Consider the following 15,061-nt stretch of genomic DNA (forward strand, 5'->3'; position numbering starts at 1 on the left):
GGAAGGCAAGAGTGATTAAGAACAATGGAACAAAGAACAAAACAAAAAGAGACTAAGTGGAGTCATCAAGAAATGGTGCATATGTCAATGCCAGATGGCTGCATGTGCAGTGGGCGACGGTCTTGACACAGATTCTTTTCGGAGTAAACAGCTGGACTATTTCTGCGTCAGGAGCCATGGTAGTCTTTGCGTTGTATTTACACAGCCACAGAAGGCCCCTAAGGATTGTGGGTTTTGTAGCGAACCCCAGCTGTTGCTCTCTAGCGTCTCTTTACGGTGTATGTGTCTGTGTACACATCGTATAGTGCTGCCAAGTATGTTCTCTTTATCGTAAGTTAGCACAGGCTGAGATAAGTCATATTTCAGAGCAGGCTTATCGTGGCGCACACAGACCATCCTTTGGCTTCGTATCACCCAGAAACTGCAAACAGAAGCACGAGGATGTGTGCGGTGTAGTTCATCCGGAAATGTGCTTAAACGGGCAGCATTTTACACTATAAATTGACACCTTGTACCACCCTTTTGTTTTTGGTACTGTACATTTAACGGATTAGTTCACTTAAAAATGAAAATTCTGTCATTTACTCACCCTCAAGTTGTTTCAAACCTGTATGAATTTATTTTTTCTGTTGAACACAAAGGAAGTCATTTTGAAGAATGTCAGTAATCAAAGAGTTGATGGGCCCATTTGACTTCCATAGTATATATTTTTTTCAACTATGGAAGTCAAATACCATCAACTGTCTGGTTACCGAAATTCTTCAAAATAACTTCCTTTGTGTTCAACAGAAGAAAGAAATTCATACAGGTTTGAAACAACTTAAGGGTGAGTAAATGATGACAGAATTTTTATTTTTAAGTGAACTATTCCTTTTAGACTTTAATATGTACTGTAAATCTACAGACCTCTTCAATTAGGCTTAAAATTTACCGTATTTAATTTGAATCCCAAAAGGAGTTCAAGCAATGCTGAGTTTGTGTTTTTTTTTATATTTTGCAATATAGTGATTTAAACTGTCCTGTTGCATAAACATTGTAGCCAAACAGTTAAGTTTTGGTTTAAAAATGTTTGGTTTTGGTTTTTACACTACCATTCAAAAGTTTGGGGTTGATAAGATTTTTTTATTTGTTTCTAATCTCTAATGCTCAGCAATGCTGCATTTATTGATCAACAATACAATAAAAAAAATTATTAAAAAAAGATTTTCAATATGATTACAATTTAAAATAACTGTATTCTACTTGAATATATTTTAAAATGTATTCCTGTGATCAAGCTGAATTTTCAGCATCATTACTCCAGTCTTCAGTGTCACATGATCCTTCAGAAATCATTCTAATATGCTGATTTGCTGCTTAAGAAATATAATTATTATTATCTATAATTATCATCAATGGTGAAAACGGTTGTGACGCTTAATATTTTTGTGGAACCCGCTACATTTTTGTTCAGGATTCTTTGGATGAATAGAAAATGGAAAGTGGAATGGAAAAAAGCTGTGCCTTTCTATTCCATTAATCAAAGAAATAATCAACAGAATAATCAATTATCAAGATAATAGTTAGCTGCACAGTTATAAACAATGCTTAATTACAGCACCTTCCTTCAACAACAGCCTCACGATATTCAATAAGAGCTCTGGGGAGGGAACTTTTCGAGACAGCAGCACTGATGTGGCATTTCATTTACGCAGAACCAAAGCTTAAACCCCAAAAACTAACATAAAACATTAACATTCTTCCCTTGAAGCGCTGCCGTCTCCTTCAGGAAATGCAAATCCAGCTGAGGTGTTCTGTAAACATCTGTTTAGCGCTAACGGTGAGTTGTGAAATTTAGTTAAGCGAAGACAGCGAAAGGATGTCAGTTGGGCGTGCTAGACTTCAGGAATGCATTAACCCCACTTTCGGCATTCCAGAGTGTTCCCGCTCCTTGCATGCCAGCAGGCTGAATCTGACAGGTTTGACAGGCAGGGGAGGCTCACGGTGCCTGGGAATCAGTAGTAGGGAGGGCGAAGAGACAGTCGAGGGAGTGGCGACGCATCTTGCTAAGAACACCAATTACCAAAACTGCTTCTGTTCACGCTTTCTTATTTCAGGTGCCCTGTCACGCTGCTTTTCAGGAGAGCAAAGGAAAGCCTTGTGAGTTTGTTTCATTTACATTAAGGGCTATTTAGAGGGAATGTCACCACAGATGTAGACGGCACTGTAAACATGAGAACAACCGCAAATCGTAAAGAAACAAACATGAACTCTTTCAGTCTGTACCTGTCACTTATCTCCTGCACCGCTGTTGAATATGTTATTCGGAGGCATAACCACAGGCTCTCTCTCACTCTGAATGCACGCTCGTTTGTCTTCGTCTCCCTCTCCGCAAGAGAAGCCGGCCCGGTGGAAAGCTCCGCAGTCCAAATCATCATCATTTCATAAATGCCTGAAGGCAGCGTTTGAGGCACTGGACAAACATGAATATTAATTATCACACTAGGGACCAGAAGTGATGTGCTGGAAAACACTGTAGCTTGCTCATATGAGAGAGAGAGAACTCTGGTCAAAACCTATAATGTGGTTAATGATATACAAATGAAAGATCAAACGTCAAACTTACAAGGCTGTAGAAAGGTCTGCTGGATAGAAGTTATTTGTAGGCCTGAAGAACATGTTATCAGGGTTTCTGCAGGGTTTGGTCAGTCAAATTTAAGACTTTTTAAGACCTTTTTATGACCATTATGATTGAAATTTATGACCTACACGAATTACGAAAAATCATTAAAATTCCTTTCAAAAGTTTTTTTTTTTTAATTGACTTTCATTGAAAGTAACAAGATGTATTATTTAAATGCCTAAAGACAGCTCCAACGCCTTCTTACCCAGTGTGCAATATGCTTGATACTGATTATTTGCAACAGGCTTGAGCCAACTACTAAACACACCATCTTTGAGCCATGGCTCGTTAAATGTACACTTTCCCATTGTGATAGACCGGGAGATTTCAGTTAGGGCTGGGCAATATGGCCAAAAACAATTATCACGATAATTGTTTTATATTAGTCAATATCGATAATTATCACGATAAATGTCAAATCTTTATTTCTTTCAAGTTTAAAGGCAGACTGTTGCTTCTAAGTGAAAGTTGTAGAAACCAGAGCTTTAATTGTGGTTTTAAACTAACTTTACTCTTTATTGTCAGAAAATATAATGACAAACACTTGCTAAAACAGGTGAACATTTCACAAATCTGAGGTAGGACATTCAAACATTTGTCATTTGTCCTTAACAAAATAAATATCTTTATTGGGAAAATAATTACTTAGTTTCTGCATGTGCTAATAGGGGCCAAGTCTTGAAACAGGTTTGTGTTGCCTAACTTTGATGGCACGTATCTTCAGGAAATGTATGAAAAACAGTAGCCTAAATACATTATTAAATACTGTAAATATTCCATTAGTCCTTTAATACATTATCAGCACTAATAATATAATAAAATTCAATATGTATATCCCACATGGTGCAGTTAATATTACTAGGCTAACGTTACAGTAAATCCATGATAAATGATGGGAGATTGTAGACGGAAAAGCCTTCAGACTGTATCGTTGTGCAGAGTTTCTCCTGTTGGTCAGCGCTGTTTAATCTGCCTTTAAACTGGTTTAAATCACTGAGACAGTGTGTTCTTCGCTGAATTCAAGCACTTCTCACTGGATCTTGTGACCGAGACGATCAGAGTAAACGCATCAGTTCTATTGAGCTCGCGCTGCGCTGCCGTTTGGACTTGGAGCCGAGCGGGTAAATGGTTCGTGTGGCGCGCGTTTCAAATGAGCGTTCCGCTTTTGGCGCATTTAACCTGTGCATTTAACATTATGCCGCCAGCGCATTTTCAGGGGGAAAAAGCAATGGTAGAACCAACGAATGAACGAGCATATCAATTTAAGACGTGGCTAAATGAAATTTATGACCTTGTATGGAAAATCCGGACGTTTTTATGACTTTTTATGGCCTAAAATTCTGATTATTAAATTTAAGACGTTTTATGACTTTTTATGACTCCGCGGAAACCCTGTGTTATAGTAATGTCAAGATATTTACTTCAAACAGAAGCTGTTTGAGCTCTTAAAATGAACAAGAAATCCATTGCATGTTCTTGGCCTTGTTGTGCCCAATGTGGGTTAATTGGAAGAGATATTATAAGTGTGATGTGGAGCATACAAATAAATACTTTCCCACAGGATCTATTCATCCATCCATCTTCCCTCCCTCCCATCCATCCATCCATCCATCCATCCATCCATCTTTTATAAAACTTGTAAACATACTGTTTTTAAAAAAATAAAAATTCGAACAAAATTGTCTTAAAAAACTTAGAATTTTCAATTCATTTTAATTCCACTTCCACATTGACATATGAATTGCAGGTCTGCATCCTGTTTGCTACCTCAAATCAGATTTAGTACAAATTCAGAAACTAAAGTTGACATTTATGGTATTCTCAATTCAATTCTGAATGGCGCTGAACCCTGGTCTGCAAGTTCTAGTGTAAAAGTGTGACAATATTGTATGTTTAATTTGTTCCACTCATTCTCAGTATATTCAAGAGAATCAATAGACATATTTCCATCACCTATTCTTATGCACAATTTTGAATATCGCATAAAAAAAAATGCTGGATGTAAGATGTGCATAAATTCTAAAAATGTGCATATACAACGAATGTGCTCAATTGAGTCACATACATTTTTATCAGCTAAACTGATAAACTACGATGGAAACACATTTACCGAATGAATTCCTCAATGCGCATCAAAAAAGTAATGTGACTGCGCAACGGGACGGCATAACTGGACTAACTAGCGGACCAATCCCGTTGCACAGCATCTGAAATGCAGTTTTGGTCATTCTGAAATACCCAAGCAAAGTCTGTCATGAAAGTGGTTCAGTATAATCACCTTCCAGAACTCTTACACGACTGCGTTCCCAAACAGCAGCATCTGCCTCCGAAAGCAAGATAACATGACCACATTTATTGCGTTTCGTCTGGTGCAAATATACTAAATGTATTATTTACAGTGGCTTCTCTTACTTCATGATATTTAGCGCCAGTTTATCAGGAAGGGACGGTTTAGTTCTCTTGACTCTTTGATGGATGGAAACGGTGCTTTATTCGCAAATGCTTTATGCAATATTGTATTATGGCAGAAATTAAATTTGCGCTTTTGACATAGCTGATGACACTCTTGCTAAAAGCAAATTTATTTTTGTGTCTCTCATCTCATGCCAACAGCATCTCCACTTCTAGTCGTAAACAGTCCATCCGTCTTAATCGCACTACTGGAAGTAGATCAGCGTCTGTGGAGGTGAATGAGTCCAGCGCTGTAGGACATTAGTGCCAGATAAACCATCTCTCTTCTTGTCTGTGATATTCATCTCATGCAGATATCCTCTAAAGTAAATGGCAAATCAACTTTCTCTATGTGATGGTGCGGACAGACACAAGTGAAGCAACTGTTTGTGTAAATAGTGTAATTAGATCATCGCAGCTCTACATTACACATCTCTCATAACTCCTCCAGGTCTGTTACTCACACAAATGTCAAAGTCAGTCCAGCACACTGTGACCCAACATGCCAAGCTTTTTAGTCCTCTGTAACTGACCTAATGCAAGCAGTGATTCACACAAACTGTAGTATAAATGTGCAAGATTGAACCTAAAAGCATGAGATTAGAGTATATGTGTATTCTATAATCAATTTATTTTTCAAGGAATGTTTCAACTGTCTTTGGAAAGTCAATGGAGTACAAAAGTCATTCATCGTAAGACATTTTCAAAAGATCTTTTTGTTTTTCTGTGTTCTACAGAAGGAAGTAAGTTTGGAACAGGGTGAAATAAAAATTTTGGGTGAACTACCCCTTTAAAGATGTCATACTGCTTCAGAAGAATACAGCAGATAACTAATTTGGACTACTTTATGATACTTTTAATGGTGTGTCTGTCCCCATTCACGTTCATTCTAATGAGAAGAGCCCCTGGGACAGACTTCTCTTTTTGTGTTCCACGGTGGAAAATAGCACACTTGCCTCTGTATATTCCCTCTAATACGGTATAAAGAGATATAGTTCAACATCTGAATATGACTTGCAAATATCTGAATAAGAAACATATTGTGTAATACCACAGAGCCAAAAAAAAGTAAAAAGTAAACATAAAACAGTCTTCACAAATTTTTTTACTTTCGTGATAATTAAACAGTTACGTGGGGGGGGGGGGGGGAAGGTAGGTTGAGCCTTGAGTTTTATCCATCAGGAATTGATTTGATGGTGAAAAGTGGTCAGTGAATGACATTTAATTCTATGGGTGAAGAAGGTTGATGATGTCAGCCGAAAAAGAAGCGGTAGAGTAAGAAATTACATTTTTGATGAAAGGTTCCTAAGACAATTTTTGGAATACCATACATTAAAAAGTCAATCGGGTCAATTTTGATGTTTTTATGTTGTCTTGAAACATGATTAAACTAACCCTTTGGCAACAAAGTCTGTTTTACGGCATGTTTCACATTCCAAGCGCATGCAGTACATGAATGAAGCAGCTTCTCGCTGACAGCTTTTCTGTTGTGTAACATAACTGGAGCTCCATACAGAAAACACAGTGATTTCTGGGCTAATACATTGAGCATTTCATTTACATTTTATATCCTCCACTCTAGAAATGATGCTTACTCTATGTAACTTTGCAACTACATGTCAACTAACTCTCATTAGAGTATTAGTAGACTGTTCGGTTAGGGTTTGGGTAGTAGAAAAAGTTGACGTCTACATGCAAAGTTACTTTTAGTCAGTAGAATGTCTGTTGGGGAGCATCAAAATAAAGTGTTTGTAGATATTAAGCAGACACTATAATACTCTAATGAGAGTTAGTTGACATGTAGTTGCAAGTTAATTATAGTTGGTAAAATGTCTAAAGTGGACCATCGTGTTACCAGCATTTATTTTACTGACAAATTATAAATTGTATTAGGAGTAAGTGGAAGAGAAATCCTATTTACTTGAGCAAAAATAGCGCTGAACCCCTTCTGTAACTTGTATGAATGATCAGTGTGAATACTGAAACCTGATAATATGAGTACCAAAATAAACATGGTGTGAAACAAGCCTGAGGCTTCAACTTGTATTAGATTTTCTCAGAAAAATACTTCTACATATATAAACCAAGAATATATCTACTTATTTATTGTAGGCTGCAAATGTAATATGACATGATGAAATGATTCAACATCCAGAGAATCAGCTCAACAGCCGTCTTCTCCCCAAGCGTCCACTCCTTTCTGAATCTAAACCGTGAACTCCACATCTGATCGAGCAACTCCACATCTGATCGAGCAACTCCGCTGAGAGCGGTAGGTGGGCTGCATAAGTGTTTTGCTGTGTTCTCATGTTTGTAGCACAAAAAAGTGGGAAAAGTAAGAGGAAAATATGAGGTAGAACAAGAAAGAGACCTTGAGCTTCGGTGTGTGGTAGAAAGCTAAGCAAGGTGCTGGATGACTGAACGCTAGAGTTTTTTTTTTTTCTTTCTTCTCTTTTCTTTGTCATTCTCAGTCTTTTTTCTCTAACTTTAGATTTTCAGCTGCTCTCATGCATTAGTGTCAAACACTGTCTTCAGGCCTATTGTGCTCAGAACCGAAAGAAAGAAGCAAAAACTGTTTACAGAAGGAAAACTGCTAACGCTGCCCACCCAACGTCCGTGACCTCATTGGATTCTCATTAAAAGCAGGTGCTTTATTGAGCATTTTGACTGCTAACAGCACCAGACAGAGGCCGGGAAAAAATCTCTAAACCTCCAAAGGTGCTGAATCAGATGGTTATTGGATAAACAGTTAAACTGGATTTGGTTTAAGGGCAGTGATGTTTACTAAAACGAAACACGTGCTTCTTATCTCACGAGCTTTGAACCATTACACCGTATCCTAACCAGACGTGACACGTCGCCACGACACGAGATTAAAGGTATCTTTTCCATGTTATTCAGTGTCCTAACCAGTCAAAATGGCAATATGCAACAATTACATTTTAGAAATGGTTTCTATTTCTGCGACGTCGTGGCTGGAACAACAGCACATAAAGTATGTCAAAGATGATGTCCGGAACTATTTATGTGCTTTATTTAATGTTAAAAGTGAGTTTGAATATCATTCTGCATAACGTTTATAGCAATACTGAGAGCAACAATGGATAATTCACCTCATATCTAGAAAATAAATTAAAAGGAAACAATCTGTCAACTCAGTGTGAACAAACAAGTATATTCTATAAAAAAAAAAAAAACTTTAAAAAAACTCAGTAACTTTTAAATAATGTTAAAATTGTGTAATATTTCTGAACTTGATTATGTACTTATACATTTTGTTGAAAGTGCCGTGTTATTGCATAGAGACTCCGCCCTCACGCTCTTCAACATTTCAAACAAAGCTAAATATGGTGAAGTATAACCAAATAACTCATTCTGGAATCTGAGATTTAACATTTTGGTCACTAGATCTTAGTTTTTCATGATAATTGCATTAACATGTTTTGCAGGGACTGCCATTCGAAAAATAAAATTTCCCTTAAAGGGATAGTTCACCCAAAAATGAAAATTCTGTCATAATTGACTCACCCTCGTGTTGTTCCAAACCCGTATGAGTTTCTATCGTCTGTTGAACACAAAAGAAGACAGTTGGCGGTAGCCATTGACTTCCATAGTATTTTTATTTTATTTATTTTTTACAAAGAAATCAATGGCTATCGTTAACTATCTGGTACCAACATTCTTCAAAATAGAATAAAGAAACTCATACAGGTTTGGAACAACATGAGGGTGAGGAAATGATGGCAGAATTTTCATTTTTGGGTGAACTATCCCTTTAATTGACCTGGTTCTGGTGTCATCAGATCAGTGATTTATCACTTTATTCAGGTCTCCTCATTTTCTCACCTAACAAACTGTGAGTGATTAGACATTACTCAGCTGTCTAAAAACCACAGAATGACTCCATTACATGAGGACAAGAGATATAGCATTCAACAAAGCAATTACAGATAGGCTTTTAAGGCACTATGTCATGCGTTTGGGTTTTTTTAGCGGCGTGATTGGCTTTCATTTGATGCACAGCAGTCATTTTTCACCTCTGATGTTTTCGGTGACCTGTGTGTGGAGGTGGAACGCACCACACGGCGACTAAAGGCTATTTATTTCTCACAAATTAAAGAAAACCGGCTCACTAGCAAAAGCAATCAGCCTCCTCGCGGGAAGGAACGCAACTTGTTTAATTTGACATGTTCATGTAAGAGTAAATCACGTACAAGGCAGCGTGTCACTCTGAACAGAAGAGTGTGATTCATGGGGGAGACTTCGTTCCTTTAACAAGATACCAGGATCAACTCTGTCAAAACTTGAAAGCGGTAAAGTGCCTCTGGTGGGAAATGTTAGTGCAGGTACATGAGGCACTTTGGTGGCATGAAAGAATTAACGCTTCTGCGGTCTGTGGCTCACAGCTTAAACACACAAGCCTGCGGTGATGTCAGAACACTGACTCATCATTCACAGACCTGTTCCATTATGTGAGAACATCTGACCACTATCTCCAGGCTGTGAATACAACACTCACAGCTGGGGTCATGTGTTTGCCAACATGGCAAGCAGGGTTGACAGTTCTTGTGCTCCACAAATGTGAATGCCGCTCCTCACGATGAAATATTATTGTTTGGCACATTATACACATCTTTGAGAATATATTCACGAACACAGTATTTCGCAGTAAACACTGGTCTAAACATTGTAATATTCATCATGTTACAGTGTAAACACTAATATTATTTGTATATCATACCGTTTTATATTAGAGAGCATTAAAACATTATTCCGAGATTTAGCAATGAAAGGTTGCCTATCTTCTTAGCCTACACTGTAAAACAAATTACATGATCAATACGTTATGACAACATAGGTTTTTACATTGCTTTAACTCATCAAAATAAGTTAATCAATTTTCTACTTTTTTAAAAAAAGTTATACAAGATCCCACTCATTATTTTAAGTCAGTTTAATGTAATTTAAGTTTAAATGACTTTAAGTCCAAGTTGAGTGTACTTTAAAATTTAAGGCAGCAACTTTTTTTTTACAGCGTACTTCATATTTCAACCGATTTCACACATTTTAATCTAGCAATAGTTCATCTAGTAAAATGTGTATAAGTTTATGTAACAATAACAAGTTGTAACATTATAACTAATGTAAGTGATAATACATTATTTACTAATGATCCTGCGTTGGATCAAGCCGTGCATTGCAATCTTCTTCTTCTGAGGTAATTTACAGCATATTCTTCCAAAGTCGATGAGAGGAATCTGATGAAGCTTGTTTATGGAGGCATTCACATGTTAGCGTGTGAATAGGCTGCGCAGCGCGTGGATGTGGCCACATTACAAATAATGAGTTCAGACGATAAAGATTGTACCTCTCAATGGTATCATGCGGATTACATAAACAGTGAATAGTAAGTCATTTAAAGACCACAACTTATTTCACTCAGAATAAATAAATAATAATTCACACTACAGAAATCAGTTCAAATGAATCTTCATTTTGACACCAAGCACAAAAGTGAAACTCAAAGTTTCTCAAAGAAAGTCAAAGATAAATCGCACACACTTCCTCAGCACATTAAGAATGATCACTGCTGCTTTTAAAATGCTGCAGTTTTCAAGGTTTGTTCCGTTTACTTCACATTTTCCTTATTCTACAAAAAAAAAAAAAAAAAAAAAAAAAACATTAGCACATCTTTCATTCAGCTGTCCTTGCTGATTATCGATTGATGACACGTCAACTAGTGACGGATTCATCTTCACACAACTCGCTAAATCAAATGCAATATGCCTGAAGCTTCCAAACTAAATGATATTGACAATGCTTTCAGACACTACTTGATGGCCTCGCACAACTGTGAGTTGCGTTAATAGTTAATACTGCAATAATAAAAATTCAGTCAAACGCAGAGTATTTATAAGTCTCAAGTTCAGGAATCTCAAAACTCCCATTGTGAGATTTTAACTGCATTATAGTGAGAATACAACAGCTCAAGGCCATACAACTTCTGTTCAGTATTCTTTATTGTATAAAGAGAATGCATGAGCACACACACACACACACACACTGATAAACTCCTACACTAGACACCCACACACACACTCTTCTCAGAAGACAAACAAACACACAATAGCATAATGCAGGAGTACTTGCGCACACACACACACACACACACACACACACACACACACACACACACACACACACAGGCATGCTCAGGGAAAGGAAGAAGGAAGACTGCAAAAGGGCCTTGATACAACCTTGTGAGTTAATTCCAACCCGTGAAATGCTGTCCAATAATTTAATTCCTCTGGACGCTGCACTAAAGGAGAAATCATTTCCTTTTGTCATCAAGTGCATCTGAAAAGTCGACAATCTACTGGGCTTCACACTTGAGGCTTGCGTACGAGCTGGCTGCAAATGTTAATGTGGGAAGTGTACTACAAAGTGAACAACGTGCGCCAACAAGATCACAACATATATGGTGCGCATAATGACACGGAATGTCTGTATATTAAGGAAACTTCAGCATTAGTCCTTTAAACAGAAATCAAGGCAGAAATGTTTTAATTATTTATTAGATCTGCGCGGAAGCAAAAAACTGCAGTTTGTCAGATTAGCAAGAGAACGCTTACACAGCTCTGGAAAAGGAGTTTAACACATCCTTTAAAAAGGCTTTTTACAGTTTGTCAAGTGAAATTTCATTTATGCTGCGTTTAAGCACAGGCGCCGGCTTTAAATGTTATTGCCGTGCAGAATCGCGACTGGTTAGTCGGGCAGATTAAATTGAATTTTCATCTCAAGCCGCTAGAAGTAGCTGCGCGAAGCATCTTGCAGGTTTGTTGACTAAAGCCGGTAAAGACGTGACTCAAAGGTTTCTGCACAGAAGAGTCTGCTCCTAAATTGTTATTATGTAATTGTGTACTTAAATTTAACAGCTGACAGCTGACAGCTAACAGCTATTCAACATTATTCATTTTTGAGACAGTCTAGCAGAAGGATGGACAAAACCAGTGAAATATCAATAGTTCTAAACTATAGCGAATAAACTGTGATAATGTGAGAAATGTTGAAGGTGTCTGAATAAATTTTGGTTTGACTTTATATATATATATAGTATTTATAGCTGTATATAAAAACAACAGAAGTCTTTGGAATGTTCCCATTAAGATAGCTAAGTGTGTGTGTGTGTGTGTGTGTGTGTGTGTGTGTGTGTGTGTGTGTGTGTGTGTGTGTGTGTGTGTGTGTGTGTGTGTGTGTGTGTGTGTGTGTGTTTCTATCCCGGTGGGGACTTAAACCTGAATGCACACAGACTCATGGGGACTCGTGTCACAGTGGGGACCTAAATTGAGGTCCCCATGGTTACACAAGCTTATAAATCATACAAATTTTTTTTTTTTTTGGAAATGTAAAAATGCTGAAAGTTTTCTGTGATGGGTAGGTTTAGGGGTGGGGTTAGTGTAAGGAGATAATAATATACAGTTTGTACAGTATATAAACCATTAAGTCTATGGAGAGTCCCCACAAATATAGTGAACCAGACATGTGTGTGTGTGTGTGTGTGTGTGTGTGTGTGTGTGTGTGTGTGTGTGTGTGTGTGTGTGTGTGTGTGCGTGCGTGCGTGCGTGCGTGCGTGAGAGAGAGAGAGAGAGAGAGATAAGTGTAGAATAGAGTTGTAGATTTGTAGAATATAATAGAAAGATGAACCTGAGGCATACGTGCTGATTTTAATTTAAAATCAGTTACACAAACTACTATTTGGTCTGGATAATTTCCTGAACTATGGCTATCCATAGTATATAGTACATCCATAGTAACTATGCAACCTTACAGTCATTAGAAGAACCCAAAAAAAAAAAAAAAAAACTCATTTATGAATATAAATCATCTGTACACTGGATTTGAAACCCTGCAAGTGACATTTAAAGCAGTGGCTGCTGAATTAAATTTCCTGGAGACATGGCTCTCGGCCTTCCAGCAGGATTGACGTGCGTGTGCGTGTGTGTGTGTATGTGTGTGTGTGTGTGTGTGTGTGTGTGTGTGTGTGTGTGTGTGTGTGTGTGTGTGTGTGTGTGTGTGTGTGTGTGTGTGTGTGTGTGTGTGTGTGTGTGTGTGTGTGTGCCCACAGATACCAGAGAACACACCGAGAGAAAGTCTGAGCTCAAACACTCTCTCACCGCAAGGCTTTTACGTCTTGTACATGTGAGATATATGAGATAGCTGACATTCATCTGAGACCTGCTGAACACTGAAGTGTCTTATTACTGGTGTAAAAGTGAGGTTTGTTCTAGTTATCATTCATAAGAGTTCATCCTGACTCACAGTGTTCACATAGTCTTCCATTTTCTCCTTCTCTCTTCCTTTCGCAGACACACTGCCAAAAAAATGATCAGTATTCTTGTCTTGCTGTTTAGTAAAAATGTTTAAAAATCCTTAAAACACCTTAATCATTTACTTGAGCAGCAAATTCAAATTGTGTGAGCGAAATGTATTATTTTCTGTTATGCATTGATAATATAATATAATATAATATAATATAATATAATATAATATAATTTTAAGAAGATTGGGGTCAGTGTGGTGTTACAGTAGGTGAAAAAGTTTATTATGCTTACTGCAATAATTTCATCAAAAAATGCTGTAAAAACAGTGATATTGTGAAATGTTATTACAAGTAAAATATCTATTTTCTATTTGAATATATTTTAAAATGTAGTTTATTCCTGTGATGAAAGCTGAATTTTCAGCATCATTACTCCAGTCTTCAGTGTCACATGATCCTTCAGAAATCAGTATAATATGATGATTTGCTGCTCAAGAAACCATTATGATTATTATCAATGTTTGTGAGATTATGTGATATTTTTGCGGAAACCATGATGCATGATTCTTTGATGAATAAAAAGTATAAATGAAACCCCATTTATTTGAAATGAAAATCTTTTGTAAAAGTTCTCACTGTCACTTTTGATCAATTTAATGTATCCTTTATGAATAAAAGCAATTCTTTGTTTTATAAATAAATAAATCTTGCTGACCCAAAACATTTGAATCATATTGTACGTAACTAGAAAACAATACAGTCATATAGAAATTCAATACCATGACTGAACCATGATGCGACCACAAAACACTTTGAAATGATACTGTATATGGTATATACAGTAGTACCATGGGATTATTATGCGATACATCTCTATACTCAGGATCTGCTTTCTTTCTTTAATTTTAAGCATAATAGTTCATTTTAATAGTACTTGATACTGTTTATTAGACTGCACAGTGATGGTATTCTCTCTCCTTTTCTCTTGTTTATTCCTGCTCTTCTCAGCTGTGAGTCGTGGGCTCAGTTTGATTACTTCTCACCTCTTGCTCTCCCTCTGTCTCCACCTGTCATCCCTCCATCTGTCCCCATCCCTCTGTTCTCACCGCACCCCTCCACACCTCCAGGTAATGGGCTCTTCCAGGTGCAGCTCACCCCCGCGACGCCCGTGGACCGACCCATCTCCACGCTTATTTTTACTCTGTTCCTCAAGTGCCATGATGGATTATCCTTATAAAGTGATACCTGGACATTTTTAGCTGTACATCTATCTTTCTAAAGGCACATCCCAAATGCATGTGCCTCTTTGTCATCAAAGTGTCTCACATTTCCCATTATTTCCTGGCATGAAATATTATTTCCTCACAATCAGCCTGACTACACTGCAACAAAATACACATCAAGCAGGACACAGGACTAATAAGACATTACGGCAGTGAGAGATGTGATACCGGGAGCATATGATGAGAAAATCCACTGTCTACACGCCAAAGCCTCATAAAGCTGAACATACACACTCACACACACACAGGAGCTGGACATGCTCCAAACACACAAGAGGATACAATTACTAGGGTGGCAAGAGCTGTGAGCCGTGGTAGAAAAGTGAACTGCAAACCATATGGCGG

The 15,061-nt window shown here is 37.5% G+C and overlaps 1 protein-coding gene across 5 annotated transcripts in view; it reads right to left on the reverse strand.

Moving 5' to 3' along the window:
- The window catches only part of pcdh9 (protocadherin 9), a 274,339-nt gene that overhangs the window by 55,841 nt on the left and 203,437 nt on the right, over window positions 1–15,061 (reverse strand). The gene's annotated exons all lie outside the window — the stretch shown is intronic.

The sequence above is a fragment of the Leuciscus leuciscus genome, assembly GCF_965113295.1.
Source record: "Leuciscus leuciscus genome assembly, chromosome: 14".
Taxonomy (NCBI): Eukaryota; Metazoa; Chordata; class Actinopteri; order Cypriniformes; family Leuciscidae; genus Leuciscus; species Leuciscus leuciscus.